Consider the following 24,770-nt stretch of genomic DNA (forward strand, 5'->3'; position numbering starts at 1 on the left):
CCCAAATTTTTGCTACAAGTGTTGCATATTCGCAACACCTTTAGCAGTTGTCCTAAAACCAAAATGTTGCAGCCGGAACCCAACTGTCAGAACAATTATGACCGTAATCATGGAAAACATCAGTATTCATTTTTTAGCAAAAAAACGCCGGATGACTTGTAATGGAACATTGAACGCACCATTTGCCATGTTTGACACTAGATCTGACAAGGGGGCTTGCTTGTCATGGTGATGTGGCAGGGGATAAATTTGTTGAGTGCAACAGAGGCTGCCACCATTAGTTATTCCTTCCTCATCTTCGAGAACCCCTCTCGCCAGCCGGAGCACCTGGACGCGGCAGCCGTTGCAATAGCTCAATCGTGTTGTTGTTGTCAGTCGCCGGTGGCCGGGGCGGGGAGCAGGTAGGCGATACAGGCTCCTGAGGAGGGAGGGGGGGGGGGGCGAATCGCCCCTCCATGATACCCATTTCAGGAGGTTTTTTCATCATCCCCATCCAAGGAGGAACAGGTACATGTTATCTTTTAAAAAATTGGTTATAGCTGCTCTACCACTTTTTACAGTGTGCAAAGGCTGATTTGGCGGGACGTGCAACTTGACTTTTAACAAGTTCCTTCCTCTGTTTTTATTTACTCTGCATATTAATATTGACTGAAGTCAAACTTCGTAAAATTCGGTCAAGTTTATAAAAAACAATATAAACATTTACCATAACAAATCTACATGGTGTGATGTGAAAGTGCATTCAATAATAAATTTAATGATATTAATTTGTTATGTAAATATCTTTGTTTATAAATTTTATCAAAATTTTCAACGATTAACTTTGACCAAAACTAATACACGGACTAAATAAAAATGGAGAGTCCTCCTCCTTGTGGAGCACTAGTCTGTTGACTGACCAGCGGCTGAGCGAGCCAATACGTTTGAAGTTTCTCCGACGACTGGAGACTAGTCTCCCTGCCCTGCCTCCCTGTGTACACCGACAGCTGGAGCCGTCGCGTGATATATTTACTTTGAATTGATTGCCTGAAGAAAATACACAGATAGTGGCTCCTAGTTCCGTCTTATTTCCATGGCTACCTTGGGACGAGAAAATCAATCCATCTGAGGTTAGCTCGGCCGCCGAGCCAAGATGCCGGCAGGAGGATTCTCGGCGTCTTCGGCGCTGCCGTCCGGCATGGAGTTTGAGCCCAAGATCACGCCTATGGTGGTCACCTCCTGCGTCACGGCGGCCACCGGCGGGCTCATGTTCGGCTACGACATCGGCATCTCTGGTACAACAAACATCGTTCTACAAAGCAATTAACAAGTAAGACCATGGTGTATCTAACAAATCATGTGTATGCATAGGCGGGGTGACATCCATGGAGGATTTCCAACGTGAGTTCTTCCCGACGGTGCTCCGCAAGAGCCGCGAGAACAAGGGGAGCAACTACTGCCGATACGACAATCAAGGCCTGCAGCTCTTTACCTCGTCCCTCTACCTCGCCGGCCTCGTCTCCACCCTCTTCGCGTCCTACACCACCCGCCAGCTCGGCCACCGCGCCACTATGCGCTTAGCCGGCGCCTTTTTCATCGCCGGCGTCATTTTCAATGGCGCTGCGCGGAGCCTCGGTATGCTCATCGTCGGCAGGATCCTGCTTGGCTGCGGTGTTGGCTTCGCCAACCAGGTCAGAAAGTTCCCGGACTTCAAATTATATGTTATGCAGCTCCCAAACAAAAACTAAAATGCAAGTGGTCTATCCATCTAACATTTTTTTTATACTACTCCCTCTGTTTCTAAATATTTGTCTTTTTAGATATTTCAAATGAACTACTACATACGGATATATATAGACATATTTTAAGTATAAATTCACTCATTTTGTTTTGTATGTACTCATTTATTGAAATCTCTGAAAAAACAAATATTTAGGAACAGAGGGAGTAGAAGTATATGACAGGTTAATCAGACTCTCCCCATCCCATATTAATTGTCCTGAAACAAATGTATCTAGACGTATTTCGATGTTAGATACATTCTTTTGAGAGACAATTAATATGGAACGGAGGGAGTACATGCTAAAATTACTTCTAAAAAATGGTATTTTTTCGACCCCATAAATTAAAGTATAGGATAGTAGGAAGCTTAAATGAATGAGATTGTTTTCTTTTTGTTCTTTACGATGAAGCTAGCCTCAATACACATACTCCATTGGGATTTATTAGTCCCTTTATAATTTGGGTTAAATTTTGAATATATATTTAAGTATCAATATGTAAGTTATATGTCTCAAAAAATATATTGTTGGATTCGGATCCAAAACAACTTTCCAATTGTGTTACTTCTCGCTACATATAAGGTATATTTCTTTAGGTGATTTATGGTCAAAACTTGACGCGCAATACGAATCTTGGGCTCACAAACTGATTTCTTATTTTTGCACATTAATATTGACTATTCAAGAGCAACAAGTGTTGGCAATGAACAAGAGTGGGGATCAAGTATTGGTTTGGTGGAAGTGTATATCACAAATTGGTTTGGTCGAACTGTAGATCGGGTTAGTTCTATGCACAAAACGCATGTTGTTAGTGGTTACATCAGTGTTTTGTGCAATCATGGACATATTATTAGTGAACTATATGAGTAGAATTTTTCTAGAAACAAAGTGCAAATGCAAACACTGTCTCTCTATCTCACACACACACACATTCCTATGAACACATGCACACATATCTTATCTTATGAGCACCTCCGATAGATTGAGCCGACAGATCTTGAGATTGATGAAGTCACCATAGCCGTTTTGTAGTAGATGGAGATGATCACTGAACAGATAGAGTCGGAAAGTCTAGAATAAATTCAAGAAAATACAACCACCCATGCCAAGTCTACGACATGAACTCTAGTGGGCAGGTTCCATCACACAGAATAATAGCCTATTATTTCTTGACCTCATGTTTTGATATTACGATGTCGATATACTGACATGTACATGTGCAGGCTATTCCTCTGTTCTTGTCAGAGATCGCACCGATTACAATCCGCGGTGGCCTCCCTGTTCCAGATAAACATCACTGTCGGCATTTTGTTCGCCAACCTCGTCAACTATGGCACTAACAGGTACCTGCCCATCAGGCGTCTTCCATGCTATGCTTATTTCCTACCATATATAGAACTTTTGCATTACATAAAATGAGTGTATATGCCTATAGACTTACCAGCAAATGGTTTTCATCCTCATGCAGGATCCACCCTTGGGGATGGCGTCTTTCTTTGTCCCTCGCGGGATTCCCGGCTGTGTTGTTCACCCTAGGTGCATTCTTCATGGTCGATACACCCAATAGCCTCATTGAGCGCAGTCGTCAAGAGGAGGGCAAATTTGTGCTCAAGAAGATCCGTGGCACCGACAACGTGGAGCCAGAGTTCAATGAGATCGTGGAGGCCAGTCGCATCGCCCATGACATCAAGAACCCATTTCGCAGCCTCCTACAACGCCGCAACCGTCCCCTTCTCATGATCACCATCCTCCTCCAGATGTTCTAGCAATTGACCGGTATAACCGCCATCATGTTCTACGCCCCGGTGCTGCTCACCACATTGGGATTTAAGACCGAGGCTTCACTCTACTCGGCAGTGATCACGGGGGCAGTGAACGTATTGTCAACGTTTGTATCAATGTACACTGTAGACCGAGTGGGGAGACGGATATTGCTGCTAGATGCCGGCGTGCAAATGTTCCTCTCGTTAGTGCCATGGCTGTGGTGATGAGGACAAGGGTTACCGACCGCTCAGACCACCTCGGCCATGACTAGGCCATCATGGTCGTTGTCGGTGTCAAAACCGGCGGATCTCGGATAGGGGGTTCCGAACTGTGCGTCTAAGGCGGATGGTAACAGGAGGCAGGGGACACGATGTTTTACCCAAATTCGGGCCCTCTTGATGGAGGTAAAACCCTACGTCCTGCTTGATTATTCTTGATAATAAGAGCAGTACAGAGTTGATCTACCACGAGATCGGAGAGGCTAAACCCTAGAAGCTAGCCTATGGTATGATTGTATATTGTCCTACAGACTAAAACCCTCCGGTTTATATAGACACTGGAGGGGGCTAGAGTTACACAAGGTCGGTTACAAAGGAGGAGATATACATATCCGTATTGCCTAGCTTGCCTTCTACGCCAGGTAGAGTCTCATCCGGACACGGGACGAAGTCTTCAATCTTGTATCTTCATGGTCCAAGAGTCCGGTCAAAGGATATAATCCGGATGTCCAGATACCCCCTAATCCAGGACTCCCTCAGTAGCCCCCGAACCAGGCTTCAATGACGATGAGTCTGGCGCGCAATGTTGTCTTCGGCATTGCAAGGCGGGTTCTTCTCCAAATTTTGAACGTTTGTTAAGAAGTGTCCGGTCCCATAAATGTTGAACCTCTTGGCTTTTGCGCCCAATAAGGGCTATCTTCCATGCGTCGAATGAATGCGAGGCGCCAGGGCATTTTTACATTCGCCCCCCTAGCCAGATAAATAAATTGTCTATTAAAGGGATGGGGATTCTTAGATCCAATCCATACCATCCTCCCCCAACGAGAATCCATCGGAGCGTGCTTCAGAAAGATCCACTCCAGCATGGCCGACCTCCGCAGCTCCTCCTCCCGCCCCCGTAGCCCTAAGCCCGGTGATTGGGAGAGGTGTTCAGTCCCACACATTCGATTAGTTGAACTGTAGACTAAGGGATTTCTCCCTCCGGCGTATATGGTGCCCGTCTGAGCCGGGCTCGCCACCTACAATGGCGGGGAGCAAGCGGAGAGCTTCCCCAGCCCCTCTACGAGGGAGCGGGTATGCCTTGTCCCTTATTTATTGAGGGGACTAGGATTTCCGATTCATTCGTTCCTCCGCGGGCTCCTGGAGTTTTACGGCCTCCAACTGCATAATTTCACCCTTACTTCCATTTTACACATCGCCGGCTATGCTGCCCTTTGCGAGTTATTCTTGGGCTGCGAGGCTCATCTCGAGCTGTGGAAAAGGTTATTTTGCCTCGTCCCTCGCACACAAAAGGGGTCACTTTATCAAGTGGGCGAAGCCGAAATATGGCGCATCGCCGAAACCGGATACCTGTCCGGTACTCCGAAGAAGACGTCCGAAGACTGGCCTTCGGAATAGTTTTATATGGAGGACGTCCCCCTTCCGGACCCTGTTCGGCGGGGTCTTCCTGAGTTCAGCAATGCTCCTCTGAAGAAATGCCGAAGTTGGCGCCCACGAAGCCCCCAGGAGGAAGACAACGGAGAAATCCTTTACCTGATGAACCGGATTAAGGCGCTGGCTCAATCAGGATTGACAGTAATCGAGGTTATGTCAATATGCATAATGTGGGGAGTGCAACCACTTCAATATCGAGGGCAACCCTTGCGGTGTTTTAACGGGGAAGATGACGCCACCCGTTGCGGGCGTAAGGGTCCGGACAATGCTGCCACTTTAGCAAAAATTATGTCCGAATTGTTCAAGGGAGAGGAAGAGGGGTTCATCCGCATCAAGCCACGGGATGGATTCTCCATGTACAACCCTCCAAGCTGGGTGAGTTATATCTCCTTACTCCCGTTCTTCCCGCATTCTTTGTAGTAGGTACTCACCTTGCCATTTTGCGGCAGGAACTGCGAAAAGCCATAAGGGAGGTCAGCAGCCCATCTCCACAACCAGAGGACCCTGACCGGGCCCTCGGTGCCGGACTCAAAGAAGATCCGGACATATTCGTGGAGCTGATAGACCGGCAGTTCTATCAATTAAGCTGTGATGACGCCATGGTGGCCATTACGGCCGACTATCCCAGACTGCTTCCTGCGTCGCACGTAAGAAAAACCAAAAATCCCAACTCCAAAAACTAGGATCCCCTTTTAGACACTTCACCTACCATATACATATGGTGTTTTATAGGGAAGGCATTCGGGACGCCATGCCGAACCCGCAGCAACTCGCCAACAAGAGGCACCGAGGTCGGGCAGGCCAAAAAGGAAGGCGGTCAGGACGGAGATGCCGGCGCAGAGGTATGACAGAAACCCTGCTCCGTGGTTGTCATCTTTCTTGAAATGTAATGATGTCCATGTTTCTTTAACAGAAAAAACGCTCGCTGGAATATGTCCGGTGAGGCTGCCGATCATGCTTCCACCAGTCGGGCTCCAGGACCGGACATAGAGGCGGAAGCCAAAATGGGTCGGACGCCGGATAGTCCCCCTACAGAGGATGCGGATAGGCTATCCGCTACACATTTAGAAGTGGAGAGCGCCATGAATCATAGGCGTCGCCCGGCCGTACTCCGCGACGCTTGCTTCTCACCAGAGGCATTTGATGCCTTCAATTTTGGAGAGGCGTACCTCCGTGCTGCTCAAAATGGTCTAGCCAGAGCCACAGACCAGTATGTAAAGGATGTACAGGTAAGAAAATCTGACGATTATATGTATCAGTAGCCCCTGAGACTTGAAACAGTTAGCAGAACTGATTTAATGATCATCTTATTGTGTAGGTTCTTACAGAGAAGAATTGTCGACTGTCACAGTAGCTGGAGGAATGCAAGACCCAACTTCGGGCCGTTGTTGCCGCATTGAAGGAACCTAAAAAGTCCCCAGCCGGTAATATTTCTTTCAAATAATGAGAGGTATCATATGGCATGTGGCATGGCTGCAGATCTAACAATAGATGTTGAAGATAAATCCGGAGCGAATCCGGAGGAGCAGCACGCCGTACGATAGCTAAAGGCTGGCGAGCGCTTGCTGACTGAGGTCAGGCAGGAGAAAAACAATCTCCAAGATGCCAATACCAAGCCGAGCGTGGAACTGAAATATGTTCGAGCCCAGCTTGCGGACTCCGAGAAGGAGAACAAGCGGCTTCAACATGGCATATTCAGTAAGTGCTTGAACGAACCCTTAATAAAGGGGACGACGGAGAAGCCGGCTAATAGAGTTATGTCTGCAGGTATGCTGACGGGTCGTCCCATGGAGGAGATGCCCGGGTCTGCGGATGATCTTCTATCCGAGCTCTCACAACTGCACGAACAAGTCCGACAGGTGATGCAAGGTATTGCCCAGGCCTTTTGGACATCCGTCTCCCTGCCAGAAGGCGTTGGAGAGCTTGTGGAGAAGCTCAAGGGAGCACGGCGGCGCTTCCAATTATGGAAGATATCTGCCTGCCATCAAGGTGCCAGGGAAGCCTGGGCCATGGTGAAGACGCGGTATACCAAGGCTGACCCAAATCACATGGCCGAGGTTGGACCTGTGGTGCCCGACGGGAAAGAGATCCCCGTTAGCTTAGTCTATGGGCGGGTAGAATTAGCCGCAAAGTATTCCCAACAGGATTGTAGGCTAGACCGCATGTTGGATGGTATAGAAGAGGAATTTAGTCAGTCTACATGACTATGTAATTAGTGTGACATGTATAATGCCTTCTAGCCGGATTGTAGATCATTTGTCATGGCGGACCTTTTCGCTTCAACCTCGGGACCCGATAGTCCGGAGTGTATCCGAATACCCGCTCAGTTATATAAGAACCGGGTATGCGTGGAGACCAGGCGTAGGGGTCATCAGTGCTTGAACAGACAAGTGCCCAACTAGTTATGTTATATTACATGGGTATTAAGAAACATCTTCCAGGGAGAATAGTTCCGTTAAGGGTTCCTTTTCCTGGGTACGCATGCCCTAAAGTGCATGCCCGGACTACGAGAGGAAACGCAGGCAAAAAACATCTGGGGGCATATGTGAAAAATAAATAAAAATCATCTTTTGTTCATCGACCGAATATTCCCTTAAGAACCCTAGCTTTCGGCTTCACCCAGTCTGAGGTACACATCCGGCTGACCCGGCAGTAATAATCGCAGAGGTGCTCCCCTTATGCCCTAGCCGAATTAATGGGAACGTAGGGCATAAATACAAGAGCCAGGCAACCCAGCTTGGCCAAAACTTAAGTCATATCGATGCATATAATGGCGAAGAAAAGGTACATGTGGAAGGATAGCATATGTGCTCGGCATGAAGCCCAGATGGATAATTAAGCTTCTGTGTAAGAAGCCCCCAGGTATAATGAGCGCGGTTAGCACATCTACAATGTGCAAGCGAAGCACAAGTTGGCCCTTGAAGGCCTTGAGAAAGAATAAAATAAAGAAAGAGAAAAAAGACAGATAATATATATATTCAAAAGATGGACAGAGGAAGGAGACAAACATAGAGTCTGGCGCTAGGCATAGAATCTTCGGAGCCTGGCTGCGTTCCATGGGTTCGGCTCAAGTCGATTATTCGATGCATCCCGCAGACAGTACGCTCCATCGGTCAGAACTTGGTCAATAATGAAGGGACCTTCCCATTTGGGCTCAAGCTTGCACTTTTTCTTCTCCGGCAGGCGTAGAACTAACTTGCCAACATCATAAGTTTTGGCCCGTACTTCTCTGCTTTGGTATCTGCGAGCCTGTTGCTGATAAAATGCGGAATGGGCTTTTGCCACATCGCGCTCCTCCTCCAGGGTGTCCAGACTGTCCTGCCGATCGAGCTCGGCTTCTCTTTCTTCGTACATGCGCACTCGAGGTGAGTCATGGATTATGACGCAGGGCAGGACTGCCTCTGCGCCGTACACCATAAAGTAGGGTGTATATCCGGTACTATGATTCGGTGTGGTCCGCAGCCCCCAGAGTATGGAGTCGAGCTCCTCTACCCAGTGTGTGTTAGACTCTGTTAAGGACCGTACTAATCTGGGTTTAATGCCACTCATGATAAGACCATTTGCTCGCTCAACTTGGTCGTTGGTTTGTGGGTGATAGACAGAAGCATAATCGAGCTTGATGCCCATGTTGCTGCACCAGAGTTTTACCTCGTCGGCCGTGAAGTTCGTGCCGTTGTCAGTGATGATGCTATGGGGGACGCCATAACGGTGTACAACCGCGGATATGAAGTCTATCACCGGTCCGGATTCGGCTGTTTTAACAGGTTTGGCTTCTATCCATTTGGTGAATTTACCCACCATGACCAGTAAGTATTTTTCTTGTGGGTTCCTCCCTTAAGGGGTACGACCATGTCAAGCCCCCAGACCACGAAGGGCCAGGTAATGGGGATTGTTTGGAGGGCGGTGGGTGGCATATGGCTTTGGTTTTCAAAAAGTTGGCAACCGGCGCAGCGTTGGACCAAGTCCTGTGCGTCTGCCCGGGCCGTCGGCAAATAAAAACCTGTACGGAAGGCCTTGCTTACAAGGGCCCGGGCTGCGGCGTGGTGGCCGCCGAGTCCGGCGTGAATTTCTGCCAAAAGCTTCCACCCTTCCTCTTCGGAGATGCACCTTTGAAGGACTCCGGTAGTGCTTGTCTTATATAGCTCTCCCTCGTGGACCCTGTAGGCTTTAGATCGCCGCACTATGCAGCGTGCCTCATTTTGGTCCTCGAGAAGTTCCTGCCTAGTTAGGTAGGCTAGGAACGGTTCTGTCCATGGGGCGATGACGGCCATTATTACGTGGACTGAAGGTGTTATTTCGGTGGCAGAGCCTCCGATTGTGTCAGAGTGTTCAGTATCGGGCATTTTGGCCGGGTCCAGACTATTGTTACCGGTGTCCCCTTCCCATACCACCGATGGCTTAAACAACCTCTCCAAAAAGATGTTGGGGGGACCGCGTCACGTTTTGCGCCGATGCGGGCGAGAATATCTGCCGCCTAATTGTTTTCCCGAGCCACACGGTGAAATTCGAGCCCCTCAAACCGAGCTGACATCTTTAGGACGATGTTTCGATAGGCCGCCATCTTCGGATCCTTGTAGTCGAAGTCTCCATTTATTTGGAATATTGCAAGGTTTGAATCCCCACGCACCTCCAGGCGTTGAATGCTCATGGAGACTGCCATCCAAAGACCATACAACAGAGCTTCGTATTCGGTTGCGTTGTTGGAGTCTGTATACAGTATCTGCAGTACGTACTAAACGGTATCTCCGGTTGGGGACGTCGGGGCGACGCCAGCCCCTAGACCAGCCAACATTTTATAGCCGTCGAAGTGCATGATCCAATTGGAGTATGCGCCGTACTCTTTAGGGAGTTCGGCTTCCGTCCATTCAGCGACAAAGTCGGCCAATACTTGCGATTTAATGGCTCGCCGAGGTTTGTATGTTATGTCGAACAGGAGGAGCTCAATGGCCCATTTGGCAATCCGGCCCGTAGCGTCGCGGTTGTTTATAATGTCATTAAGTGGCACCTCCGAGGCTACTGTATTCGAACACTCCTGAAAGTAGTGTCTCAGCTTTCGGGATGCCATGAATACCGCATAGGCTATCTTTTGGTAATGTGGGTACCGTGATTTGCTTGGAGTGAGGACGGTGGATACATAGTATACCGGCTTTTGAATAGGGAATTTATGTCCGTCAGCTTCTCGTTCGACGACGAGCACTGCGCTTACTGTTGGGGAACGTAGTAATTTCAAAATTTCCTACGCACACGCAAGATCATGGTGATGCATAGCAACGAGAGGGGAGAGTGTTATCTACGTACCCTCGTAGACCGAAGCGGAAGTGTTGACGCAACGTAGAGGAAGTAGTCGTACGTCTTCCTGGTCCAACTGATCCAAGCACCATTACTCCGGCACCTCCGAGTTCTTGACACACGTACAGCTCGATGACGCACCCCGGGCTCCGATCCAGCAAAGCTTCGGGGAGGAGTTTCGTCAGCATGACGGCGTGGTGACGGTCTTGATGTTTAACCGTCGCAGGGCTTCGCCTAAGCACCGCTACAATATGATCGAGGTGTAATATCGTGGAGGGGGGCACCACACACGGCTAACGAACGATCACGAAGATCAACTTGTGTGTCTATGGGGTGCCCCCTGCCCCGTATATAAAGGAGTGGAGGAGGGGAGGGCCGGCCCTCTCTATGGCGCGCCCTAGGAAGTCCTACTCCCACCGGGAGTAGGATTCCCCCTTTCCTAGTCCAACCAGGATTCCTTCCATGTAGTAGGAGTAGGAGACAAGGAAGGGGAAAGGAGAAGGGAAGGAAGGAGGGGGCGCAGCCCCTCCCCTAGTCCAATTCGGACTAGGCCTTGGGGGGCGCGCGGCCTGCCCTAGGCAGCCCCTCTCTCTTTCCCGTATGGCCCAATAAGGCCCAATACTTTTCCTCCGTATTCCCGTAACTCCCCGGTACTCCGAAAAATACCCGAACCACTCAGAACCTTTCCGATGTCCGAATATAGTCGTCCAATATATCGATCTTTACGTCTCGACCATTTCGAGACTCCTCGTCATGTCCCCGATCTCATCCGGGACTCCGAACTCCTTCGGTACATCAAAACTCATAAACTCATAATATAACTGGCATCGAAACCTTAAGCGTGTGGACCCTACGGGTTCGAGAACAATGTAGACATGACCGAGACACGTCTCCGGTCAATAACCAATAGCGTAACCTGGATGCTCATATTGGCTCCTACATATTCTACGAAGATTTTTATCGGTCAGACCGCATAGCAACATACGTTGTTCCCTTTGTCATCGGTATGTTACTTGCCCGAGATTCGATCGTTGGTATCCAATATCTAGTTCAATCTTGTTACCGGCAAGTCTCTTTACTCGTTCCGTAATACATCATATCGCAACTAACTCATTATTTGCAATGTTTGCAAGGCTTAAGTGATGTGCATTACCGAGAGGGCCCAGAGATACCTCTTCGACATTCGGAGTGACAAATCCTAATCTCGAAATACGCCAACCTAACATGTACCTTTGGAGACACCTGTAGAGCTCCTTTATAATCACCCAATTACGTTGTGACGTTTGGTAGCACACAGAGTGTTCCTCCGGCAAACGGGAGTTGCATAATCTCATAGTCATAGGAACATGTATAAGTCATGAAGAAAGCAATAGCAACATACTAAATGACCGGGTGCTAAGCTAATGGAATGGGTCATGTCAATCAGATCATTCAACTAATGATGTGATCCCGTTAATCAAATAACAACTCTTTGTCCACGGTTAGGAAACATAACCATCTTTGATTAACGAGCTAGTCAAGTAGAGGCATACTAGTGACACTCTTTTTGTCTATGTATTCACACATATATTATGTTTCCGGTTAATACAATTCTAGCATGAACAATAAACATTTATCATGAAATAAGGAAATAAATAATAACTTTATTATTGCCTCTAGGGCATATTTCCTTCAGTCTCCCACTTGCACTAGAGTCAATAATCTAGTTCACATCGCTATGTGAATAACACCAATAGTTCACATCTTTATGTGATTGGTTCACATCTCCATGTGACTAACACCCAAAGGGTTTACTAGATTCAATAATCTAGTTCACATCGCTATGTGATTAACACCCAAAGAGTGATCATGTTTTTCTTGTGAGAGAAATTTAGTCAATGGACCTGCCAAATTCAGATCCGTATGTGTTTTGCAAAATTCTATGTCTACAATGCTCTGCACGGAGCTACTCTAGCTAATTGCTCCCACTTTCAATATGTATCCAGATTGAGACTTAGAATCATCTGGATCAGTGTCAAAAACTTGCATCGACGTAACCCTTTACGACGAACCTTTTTGTCACGTCCATAATCGAGAAACATATCCTTATTTCACTAAGGATAATTCTGACCGATGTCCAGTGATCTACTCCTAGATCACTATTGTACTCCCTTGCCAAATCGGTGCAGGGTATACAATAGATCTGGTACACAGCATGACATACTTTATAGAACCTATGGCCAAGGCATAGGGAATGACTTTCATTCTCTTGATATCTTCTGCCGTGGTCGGGCTTTGAGTCTTACTCAACTTCACACCTTGTAATAGAGGCAAGAACTCTTTCTTTGACTGCTCCATTTTGAACTACTTCAAAATCTTGTCAAGGTATGTACTCATTGAAAAAACTTATCAAGCGTCTTGATCTATCTCTATAGATCTTGAAGCTCAATATGTAAGCAGCTTCACCGAAGTCTTTCTTTGAAAAATTCCTTTCAAACACTCCTTTATGCTTTACAGAATAATTCTACATTATTTCCAATCAACAATATGTCAATCACATATACTTATCAGAAATGTTGTAGTGCTCCCACTCACTTTCTTGTAAATACAGGCTTCACCGCAAGTCTGTATAAAACTATATGCTTTGATCAACTCATCAAAGCGTATATTCCAACTCCGAGATGCTTGCACCAGTCCACAGATGGATCGCTGGAGCTTGCACATTTTGTTAGCACCTTTCGGATTGACAAAACCTTCTGGTTGCATCATATACAACTCTTCTTTAATAAATCCATTAAGGAATGCAGTTTTGTTTATCCATTTGCCAGATTTCATAAAATGCGGCAATTACTAACATGATTCGGACAGACTCAAGCATAGATACGAGTGAGAAACTCTCATCGTAGTCAACACCTTGAACTTGTCGAAAACCTTTTGCGACAATTCTAGCTTTGTAGATAGTAACACTACTATCAGCGTCCGTATTCCTCTTGAAGATCCATTTATTTTCTATGGCTTGCCGATCATCGGGCAAATCCATCAAAGTCCATAATTTGTTCTCATACATGGATCATATCTCAGATTTCATGGCCTCAAACCATTTCGCGGAATCTGGGCTCATCATCGCTTCCTCATAGTTCGCAAGTTCGTCATGGTCTAGTAACATGACTTCCAGAACAGGATTACCGTACCACTCTGGTGCTGATCTCACTCTAGTTTACCTACGAGATTCGGTAGTAACTTGATCTGAAGTTACATGATCATCATCATTAGCTTCCTCACTAATTGGTGTAGTAGTCACAAGAACAGATTTTTTTGTGATGAACTACTTTCCAATAAGGGAGAAGGTACAATTACCTTATCAAGTTTTCTACTTTCCTCCCACTCACTTCTTTCGAGAGAAACTCCTTCTCTAGAAAGGATCCATTCTTAGCAACGAATGTCTTGCCTTCGGATCTGTGATAGAAGGTGTACCCAATTGTCTCCTTTGGGTATCCTATGAAGACATATTTCTCCGATTTGAGTTTGAGCTTATCGAGATGAAACTTTTCACATAAGCATCGCAACTCCAAACTTTAAGAAACGACAACTTAGGTTTCTTGCCAAACCATAGTTCACACGGTGTCGTCTCAATGGATTTAGATGGTGCCCTATTTAATGTGAATGCAACTGTCTCTAATGCATAACCCCAAAACGATAGTGGTAGATCGGTAAGAGACATCATAGATCGCACTATATCTAATAAAGTACGGTTATGACGTTCAGACACACCATTACACTATGGTGTTCCAGGTGGCGTGAGTAGTGAAACTATTTCCCATTGTTTTAACTGAAGGCCAAACTCGTAACTCAAATATTTTACTTTTGCGTCAGATCGTAGAAACTTTTATTTTTGTTACGATGATTCTCCACTTCACTCTGAAATTCTTTGAACTTTTCAAATATTTGAGACTTGTGTTTCATCAAGTAGATATACCCATATCTGCTCAAAACATCTGTGAAGGTCGGAAAATAACGATACCCTCCGCGAGCCTCAACACTCATCGGATCGCATACATCAGTATGTATGATTTCCAACAAATCTGTTGCTCGCTCCATTGTTCCGAAGAACAGATTCTTAGTCATCTTGCCCATGAGGCATGGTTCGCAAGCATCAACTGATTCATAATCAAGTGATTCCAAAAGCCCATCAGCATGGAGTTTCTTCATGCGCTTTACACCAATATGACCTAAACGGCAGTGCCACAAATAAGTTGCACTATCATTATTAACTTTGCATCTTTTGGTTTCAATATTATGATTGTGTGTATCACTACGATCGAGATCCAACGAACTTGTTTCATTGGGTGTATGACCATCAAAGGTTTTATTCATGTAAACAGAACAACAATTATTCTCTGACTTTAATGAATAACCGTATTGCAATAAACATGATTAAATCATATTCATGCTCAACGCAAAAACCAAATAACACTTATTTAGGTTCAACACTAATCCCGAAAGTATAGGGAGTGTGCGATGATGATCATATCAATCTTGGAACTATTTCCAACACACATCGTCACTTCACCCTTAACTAGTATCTGTTAATTCTACAACTCCCATTTTGGGTTACTACTCTTAGCAACTGAACCAGTATCAAATACCGAGGGGTTTCTATGAACACTAGTAAAATACACATCAATAATCTGTATATCAAATATACCTTTGTTCACTTTGCCATCCTTCTTATCCGCCAAATACTTGGGGTAGTTCCGCTTCCAGTGACCAGTTCCTTTGCAGTAGAAGCACTTAGTATCAGGCTTAGGTCCAGACTTGGGCTTCTTCACTTGAGCAGCAACTTGCTTGCTGTTCTTCTTGAAGTTACCCTTCTTCCCTCTGCCCTTTTCTTGAAACTACTGGTCTTGTCAACCATCAACACTTGATGTTTTTCTTGATTTCTACCTTCGTTGATTTCAGCATCACGAAGAGCTTGGGAGTTGTTTCCATTATCCCTTGCATATTATAGTTCATCACGAAGTTCTACTAACTTGGTGATGGTGACTAGAGAATTCTGTCAATCACTATCTTATCTGGAAAATTAACTCCCACTTGATTCAAGCGATTGTAGTACCCAGACAATCTGAGCACATGCTCACTAGTTGAGCGATTCTCCTCCATCTTTTAGCTATAGAACTTGTTGGAGACTTCATATCTCTCAACTCGGGTATTTGCTTGAAATATTAACTTCAACTCCTGGAACATCTCATATGGTCCATGACGTTCAAAATGTCTTTGAAGTCCCGATTCTAAGCCGTTAAGCATGGTGCACTAAACTATCAAGTAGTCATCATATTTAGCTAGCAAAACGTTCATAACGTCTGCATCTGCTCCTGCAATAAGTCTGTCATCTAGCGGTGCATCAAGGACATAATTCTTCTGTGCAGCAATGAGGATAAACCTCAGATTACAGATCCAATCCGCATCATTGCTACTAACATCTTTCAACACAATTTTCTCTAGGAACATATCAAAATAAACACAGGGAAGCAACAACGCGAGCTATTGATCTACAACATAATTTGCAAAATACTACCAGGACTAAGTTCATGATAAATTTAAGTTCAATTAATCATATTACTTAAGAACTCCCACTTAGATAGACATACCTCTAATCCTCTAAGTGATCACGTGATCCAAATCAACTAAACCATGTCCGATCATCACGTGAGATGGAGTAGTTTCATTGGTGAACATCACTATGTTGATCATATCTACTATATGATTCACGCTCGACCTTTCGGTCTCCGTGTTCCGAGGCCATATCTGTATATGCTTGGCTCGTCAAGTATAACCTGAGTATTCCGCGTGTGCAACTGTTTTGCACCCGTTGTATTTGAATGTAGAGCCTATCGCACCCGATCATCACATGGTGTCTCAGCACGAAGAACTTTCGCAATGGTGCATACTCAGGGAGAACACTTCTTGATAATTAGTGAGAGATCATCTTAAAATGCTACCGTCAATCAAAGCAAGATAAGATGCATAAAAGATAAACATCACATGCAATCAATATAAGTGATATGATATGGCCATCATCATCTTGTGCCTGTGATATCCATCTCCGAAGCACCGTCATGATCACCATCGTCACCGGCGTGACACCTTGATCTCCATCGTAGCATCGTTGTCGTCTCGCCAATTTTATGCTTCCACGACTATCGCTACCGCTTAGTGATAAAGTAAAGCATTACAGCGCGATTGCATTGCATACAATAAAGCGACAACCATATGGCTCCTGCCAGTTGCCGATAACTCGGTTACAAAACATGATCATCTCATACAATAAAATTTAGCATCATGTCTTGACCATATCACATCACAACATGCCCTGCAAAAACAAGTTAGACGTCCTCTACTTTGTTTGTTGCAAGTTTTACATGGCTGCTACGGGCTTAAGCAAGAACCAATCTTACCTACGCATCAAAACCACAACGATAGTTTGTCAAGTTGATGCTGTTTTAACCTTCGCAAGGACCGGGCGTAGCCACACTCGGTTCAACTAAAGTTGGAGAAACTGTCACCCGCAAGCCACCTATGTGCAAAGCACGTCGGGAGAACCGGTCTCGCGTAAGCGTACGCGTAATGTCGGTCTGGGCCGCTTCATCCAACAATACCGCTGAACCAAAGTATGACATGCTGGTAGGCAGTATGACTTAAATCGCCCACAACTCACTTGTGTTCTACTCGTGCATATAACATCAAACCATAAAACCTAGGCTCGGATGCCACTGTTGGGAAACGTAGTAATTTCAAAATTTTCCTACGCACACGCAAGATCATGGTGATGCATAGCAACGAGAGGCGAGAGTGTTGTCTACGTACCATCGTAGACCGAAGCGGAAGCGTTGACGCAACGTAGAGGAAGTAGTCGTACGTCTTCCCGGTCCAACCGATCCAAGCACCGTTACTCTGGCACCTCCGAGTTCTTGACACACGTACAGCTCGATGACGCACCCCGGGCTCCGATCCAGCAAAGCTTCGGGGAGGAGTTTCGTCAACACGACGGCGTGGTGACGATCTTGATGTTTAACCGTCGTAGGGCTTCGCCTAAGCACCGCTACAATATGATCGAGGTGTAATATCGTGGAGGGGGGCACCGCACACGGCTAAGGAACGATCATGAAGATCAACTTGTGTGTCTATGGGGTGCCCCCTGCCCCCGTATATAAAGGAGTGGAGGAGGGGAGGGCCGGCACTCTCTATGGCGCGCCCTAGGGAGTCCTACTCCCACCGGGAGTAGGATTCCCCCTTTCCTAGTCCAACTAGGATTCCTTCCATGTAGTAGGAGTGGGAGACAAGGAAGGGGAAAGGAGAAGGGAAGGAAGGAGGGGGCGCAGCCCCTCCCCTAGTCCAATTCGGACTAGGCCTTGGGGGGGGGGCGCGGCCTGCCCTAGGCAGCCCCTCTCTCTTTTCCGTATGGCCCAATAAGGCCCAATACTTTTCCCCCGTATTCCCGTAACTCCCCGGTACTCCGAAAAATACCCGAACCACTCGGAACCTTTCTGATGTCCGAATATAGTCGTCCAATATATCGATCTTTACGTCTCGACCATTTCGAGACTCCTCGTCATGTCCCCGATCTCATCCGGGACTCCGAACTCCTTCGGTACATCAAAACTCATAAACTCATAATATAACTGTCATCGAAACCTTAAGCGTGCGGACCCTACGGGTTCGACAACAATGTAGACATGACCGAGACACGTCTCCAGTCAATAACCAATAGCGGAACCTGGATGCTCATATTGGCTCCTACATATTCTACGAAGATTTTTATCGGTCAGACCGCATAACAACATACGTTGTTCTCTTTGTCATCGGTATGTTACTTGCCCGAGATTCGATCGTTGGTATCCAATATCTAGTTTAATCTCGTTACCGGCAATCTCTTTACTCGTTCCGTAATACATGATCTCGCAACCAACTCATTAGTTGCAATGCTTGCAAGGCTTAAGTGATGTGCATTACCGAGAGGGCCCAGAGATACCTCTCCGACATTCGGAGTGACAAATCCTAATCTCGAAATACGCCAACCCAACATGTACCTTTGGAGACACCTGTAGAGCTCCTTTATAATCACCCAGTTACATTGTGACGTTTGGTAGCACACAAAGTGTTCCTCCGGCAAACGGGAGTTGCATAATCTCATAGTCATAGGAACATGTATAAGTCATGAAGAAAGCAATAGCAACATACTAAACGTCCGGGTGCTAAGCTAATGGAATGGGTCATGTCAATCAGATCATTCAACTAATGATGTGATCCCGTTAATCAAATAATAATTCTTTGTCCATGGTTAGGAAACATAACCATCTTTGATTAACGAGCTAGTCAAGTAGAGGCATACTAGTGACACTCTGTTTGTCTATGTATTCACACATGTATTACGTTTCCGGTTAATACAATTCTAACATGAACAATAAACATTTATCATGAAATAAGGAAATAAATAATAACTTTATTATTGCCTCTAGGGCATATTTCCTTCACTTACAACTTGATGAGTTGCCGCAATGTACAACAACATTGGTTCGCCGATGTTTGGCATGGCCAGGATTGAGTTGGTTGCCAGTATGCTTTTATTTCTTCCAAGCCGGCTGTGGCGGCGTCTGTCCTCTCAAAGTGTTCGGTGCGCCGAAGGAGGCAATAAAGGGGTAATGCCTTTTCTCCTAAGCGGGAGATAAAGCGGCTTAGAGCCGCCACACATCCAGTTAATTTCTGGATTTGCTTGAGGTCTGTTGGGATAGCCAACTGTGACAAAGCTCGAATTTTGGCCGGATTAGCTTCAATTCCTCTACTAGAGACAATGAAACCCAGGAGCTTTCCGGCTGGCACGCCGAAAACGCATTTTTCCGGATTGAGCTTGATGCCGTATGTTCGAAGGCTGTCGAATGTGACCCTCAAGTCGTCTATTAGAGAGTCGACGTGTTTGGTTTTGACGACCACATCATCTACGTATGCTTCTACTGTTTTGCCGATCTGTTTCTCCAGACATGTCTGAATCATGCGCTGATACATTGCGCCGGCGTTTTTGAGCCCAAAAGGCATTGTGTTGAAACATAATGGGTCGTATGGTGTGATAAATGCCGTTGCAGCTTGGTCGGACTCCGCCATCTTGATTTGGTGGTAGCCGGAGTATGCGTCGAGAAAACACAATGACTCGTGTCCTGCGGTAGCATCGATAATTTGATAAATGCGGGGGAGGGGGAAGGGATCCTTTGGGCAAGCCTTGTTCAGGTCCTTGAAATCGACACATAGGCGCCAGGATTTGTCCTTCTTTGGTACCATCACCAGGTTTGCTAGCCAGTCCGGGTGTTTTATTTCTCTAATGAATCTGGCCTCCAATAACTTGGCTAGTTCCTCTCCCATAGCATGTCTCTTAGGTTCAGAGAAACGCCAAAGAGCCTGCTTGACCGGCTTGAATCCCTTTAGGATATTGAGGCTGTGCTCGGCCAGCCTGCGTGGGATTCCTGGCATGTTTGAGGGGAGCCAGGCGAATATGTCCCAATTCTCACGCAGGAACTCTCGTAGTGCGGCATCCACGGCGGGGTTTAACTGTGCCCCGATGGAGGCTGTTTTTGTAGGGTCCGTTGGGTGGACTTGGAATTTGACTATTTCGTCCGCTGGTTTAAAAGAGGTGGACTTGGATCTCTTGTCAAGTATTACGTAGTCCCTGTCCACCATGGAGCGTAGCGCAGTTAATTCCTCGGCCGAGAGGGCTTCGGATAATGCCTCGAGGGCCAATACGGCTGTTTTGTTTTTGGCGTGGAGTGCTGTGTCCGGATCACTAGCAAGAGTGATGATTCCGTTGGGCCCGGGCATTTTGAGCTTCATGTACCCATAATGGGGTATGGCTTGGAAGATCGTGAACGCCTCCCATCCTAAAAGGGCGTGGTATCCACTACTGAACGGGGCCGCTTGGAATGTAATTTCTTTGGACCTATAGTTCTCCGGCGTGCCGAATACCACATCTAGTGTGATTTTCCCAGAACAGCGTGCTTCCCTACTGGGGATGATTCCTCTGAAGGTTGTGCTGCTTTGCTCAATGCGGTTCCAGTCTATTTCCATTTTTTGAAGAGTTTCCTCATAGATGAGGTTTAATCCATTGCCGCCGTCCATGAGTACTTTGGTGAGTCGATAGCCGTCCACAATTGGACTGAGGACCAGTGCAGCTGGTGCTCGGGCAGTTCGGAATTTAGGTTCATCACTAGCATTGAAGGTAATAGCCGTGTCACTCCATGGATTCATTGCTGCTATGTGGCAGATTTCGGCGAGGCTGCGGAGTGTTCGCTTGCGCCTATTATTTGATGCGAAGGTTTCAAAAACTGTTAATACCGTATTGTTATCCACGGGATGGTGCTCTGTGGCATTTGGGATAAGAAGATCCTCACCACTTTTGGCCACCTGCCGGAGTATCCAACATGCTCTAAGGCTGTGCGTTGGTATGGTATCCGCTGTGCTATGAATTTTCCAGGGTCCGTTAAGCCATCCCTCCAATACGGTTCCATGCCCTGTAGAGGGTTTTTGTTTCTTTGTAACTAACTCGGGTGTCTTATGATAGTGCACCCTTTTTGTTGGGAAACGTTGCAGAAAACAAAAAATTTCCTACAGTTTCACCAAGATCCATCTATGAGTTCATCTAGCAACGAGCGATCGGATTGCATCTACATACCTTTGTAGATCATGCGCGGAAGCGTTCAAAGAACGGGGATGAGGAAGTCGTACCCGACGTGATCCAAATCACTGGAGATCCTAGCGCCGAACGGACGGCACCTCCGCGTTCAACACACGTACGGTCAGCGTGACGTCTCCTCCTTCTTGATCCAGCAAGGGGAAGGAGAGGTTGATGAAGATCCGGCAGCACGACGGCGTGGTGGTGGATGCAGGGGTCACCGCAGCAGGGCTTCGCTGTTCTACTACGAGAGGGAGAGGTGTAGCAGGGGAGAGGGAGGCGCCAAGACTCAAGGGTGCGGCTGCCCCCTCCCTACCCCCCTTTATATAGGCCCCCTAGGGGGTGCGCCGGCCCTAGGAGATGGGATCTCCTAGGGGGGGGCGGCCAAGGGGTGGAGTGCCCCCCAAGCCAGGTGGGGCGCCCCCACCCTAGGGTTCCCAACCCTAGGCGCATGGGGTGGGCCAAGGGGGGCGCACCAGCCCACTATGGGCTGGTTCCGCTCCCCACTTTAGCCCATTGGGCCCTCTGGGATGGGTGGCCCCACCCGGTGGACCCCCGGGGCCCTTCCGGTGGTCCCGGTACAATACCGGTGACCCCCGAAACTCTCCCGATGGCCGAAACTGCACTTCCTATATATAATTCTTCACCTCCGGACCATTCCGGAACTCCTCGTGACGTCCGGGATCTCATCCGGGACTCCGAAGAACTTTCGGGTTACTGCATATTATATCTCTACAACCCTAGCGTCACCGAACCTTAAGTGTGTAGACCCTACGGGTTCGGGAGACATGTAGACATGACCGAGATGGCTCTCCGGTCAATAACCAACAGCGGGATCTGGATACCCATGTTGGCTCCCACATGCTCATCGATGATCTCATCGGATGAACCACGATGTCGAGGATTCAAGCAACCCCGTATACAATTCCCTTTGTCAATCGGTACGTTACTTGCCCGAGATTCGATCGTGGTATCCCAATACCTCGTTCAATCTCATTACTGACAAGTCACTTTACTCGTACCGTAATGCATGATCCCATGACTAGACACTTGGTCACTTTGAGCTCATTATGATGATGCATTACCGAGTGGGCCCAGAGATACCTCTCCGTTATACGGAGTGACAAATCCCAGTCTTGATCCATGTCAACCCATCAGACACTTTTGGAGATACCCATAGTATACCTTTATAGTCACCCAGTTACGTTGTGACGTTTGGTACACCCAAAGCACTCCTACGACATCCGAGAGTTACATGATCTCATGGTCTAAGGTAAAGATACTTGACATTGGAAAAACTCTAGCAAACGAACTATACGATCTTGTGCTATGTTTAGGATTGGGTCTTGTCCATCACATCATTCTCCTAATGATGTGATCTCGTTATCAATGACATCCAATGTCCATAGTCAGGAAACCATGACTATCTGTTGATCAACGAGCTAGTCAACTAGAGGTTTACTGGGGACATGTTGGTGTCTATGTATTACACATGTATTACGATTTCCGGATAACACAATTATAGCATGAATAAAAGACAATTATCATGAACAAGGAAATATGATAATAATCCTTTTATTATAGCCTCTAGGGCATATTTCCAACACTTTTACTTCGGACTTGGTGTATATTCTTAGTCGGATTATCCCAAAATTTCGTTTCGGTTTTCCAGGCGCTTTCCATCGCACAGTACTTTCGTACTATGGATGCCAAGTCAGTGAAGCGTGATATGTCACCGCGACTTAAGGCGTTAAGGATTCCCTTGTCCGTGCAATTATTGCAGAAAAATGAGACTGCGTCTTCCTCGCGATAGTCCTTAACCTTGTTCATCACAAGGAGGAATCTGGCCCAATAATGATGTACTATTTCATGGGGCTCTTGCCTGATGTGGGAAAGATCGTTTATGTCTGGGTGGGTGGGTGGAATTGAGTCCGAACCCCTACCCAATCTGAGACCCAGGGGCCGAGGTGTTTCCAATATTGGAATTTCGGGTTCCGGTATGTTGCCCGATAAGTCTGTCCTGCTGCCTGACTCTAGGTTCAGGGCTTGGGTGATGTCCTCCCGTAAACGGGTATCCGGCTTGGAGAGTTCAGGAATCCGGACATAGTTAGTCCTCAAGATGGAATCGCCGCATTGTTCCTCCACCACCGCAACATGGTGGGTGACCGGTGGAGAGTTAATCTCCCTTTGATCGGGTTTAAGCCCAATCCGATCATAGTCTGTAGCGACTCCCAAGGCAGCGATGCGATCCAAGAGCTCGTTTAGGGAAGAGAGCTCCATTGGATCCATCTGCTCGGCGAATTCTGAGCCGACATGGAGGTTGTTTTCGATGACCCGAGAAGTCATCATCGGGGCAGCAGCCGAACGGGCGGTCATGATGAAACTGCCTAGTCGGAGAGTTTGGCCGACAGCCAGGGCTCCCCCGGCGGTGATGTTGTTCTTAACAACGAGACGAGGCATCCTTCATTATGGTGACGTCACAGAGGAACTCTCAATGAAAGCACCAATGTCGGTGTCAAAACCGGCGGATCTCGGGTAGGGGGTCCCGAACTGTGCGTATAAGGCGGATGGTAACAGGAGGCAGGGGACACGATGTTTTACCCAGGTTCAGGCCCTCTTTATGGAGGTAAAACCCTACGTCCCGCTTGATTATTCTTGATAATATGAGTAGTACAAGAGTTGATCTACCACGAGATCAGAGAGGCTAAACCCTAGAAGCTAGCCTATGGTATGATTGTATCTTGTCCTACGGACTAAAACCCTTCGGTTTATATAGACACCAGAGGGGGCTAGGGTTACACAAGGTCGGTTACAAAGGAGGAGATATACATATCCGTATTGCCTAGCTTGCCTTCTACGCCAAGTAGAGTCCCATCCGGACACGGGACAAAGTCTTCAATCTTGTATCTTCATGGTCAAGAGTCCGGTCAAAGGATATAATCCGGATGTCCGGATACCCCCTAATCCAGGACTCCCTTAGTCGTCATCATCATCTACAATTTTGTATCCTCCTTTGCTTGGTCATGGGGCCCACTCGGGTGGCTCATCCCGAGCGAGACCTTCCCGCTCGAGACGCGCTCCGCGGGGCAGAGCATCAGTGTCTGCACGAACCTACTCTTCACATACGTCTTTGCGCATGTCTTCCTCTTGATGCTCTGCCACCTCAAGTACTTCATATTTGTGTTTTTCTCCGTCTGTGTTGCCATCATGTTGCTCTTCATCCTCTTCTTCCTACCCGAAACAAAGAACATTCCCATCGAGGAGATGGCTGAAAGAGTGTGGAAACTACACTGGTTCTGAAAGCAATTAATGAATGATGGAGGTGACAACCACGTCATCAGCGAGGAGGAAACGCCATCGACGGTGTCATTATTTGATTCATTTGTAGAATGAAGTTACATCAACCAGTGTAGCTTTATTTTGTAAACAAGTCAAAATCAAGATTTCGCAAATCTTGGGTCTTACATGCAACACAAACATATCTTGGTGCTCCAGCCGTCTGCACAGTTATGATCGATGATAGTCCATGGAGCGCAAATAGCGGGGAGTACCCCATAGCTTCTTCATTCTCACGAAAAGAAGTACGAGAGCTTGATGTCGTAGCGAAAAGGT

The 24,770-nt window shown here is 46.9% G+C and overlaps 1 pseudogene; it reads left to right on the forward strand.

The window, feature by feature from the left end:
• Positions 1-1,095: 1,095 nt before the first annotated feature.
• On the forward strand, positions 1,096-24,551 carry LOC119316061 (annotated as a pseudogene).
• The last annotated feature ends 219 nt before the right edge of the window (positions 24,552-24,770 follow it).

This window comes from Triticum dicoccoides, chromosome 6A (assembly GCF_002162155.2).
Source record: "Triticum dicoccoides isolate Atlit2015 ecotype Zavitan chromosome 6A, WEW_v2.0, whole genome shotgun sequence".
NCBI lineage: Eukaryota > Viridiplantae > Streptophyta > Magnoliopsida > Poales > Poaceae > Triticum > Triticum dicoccoides.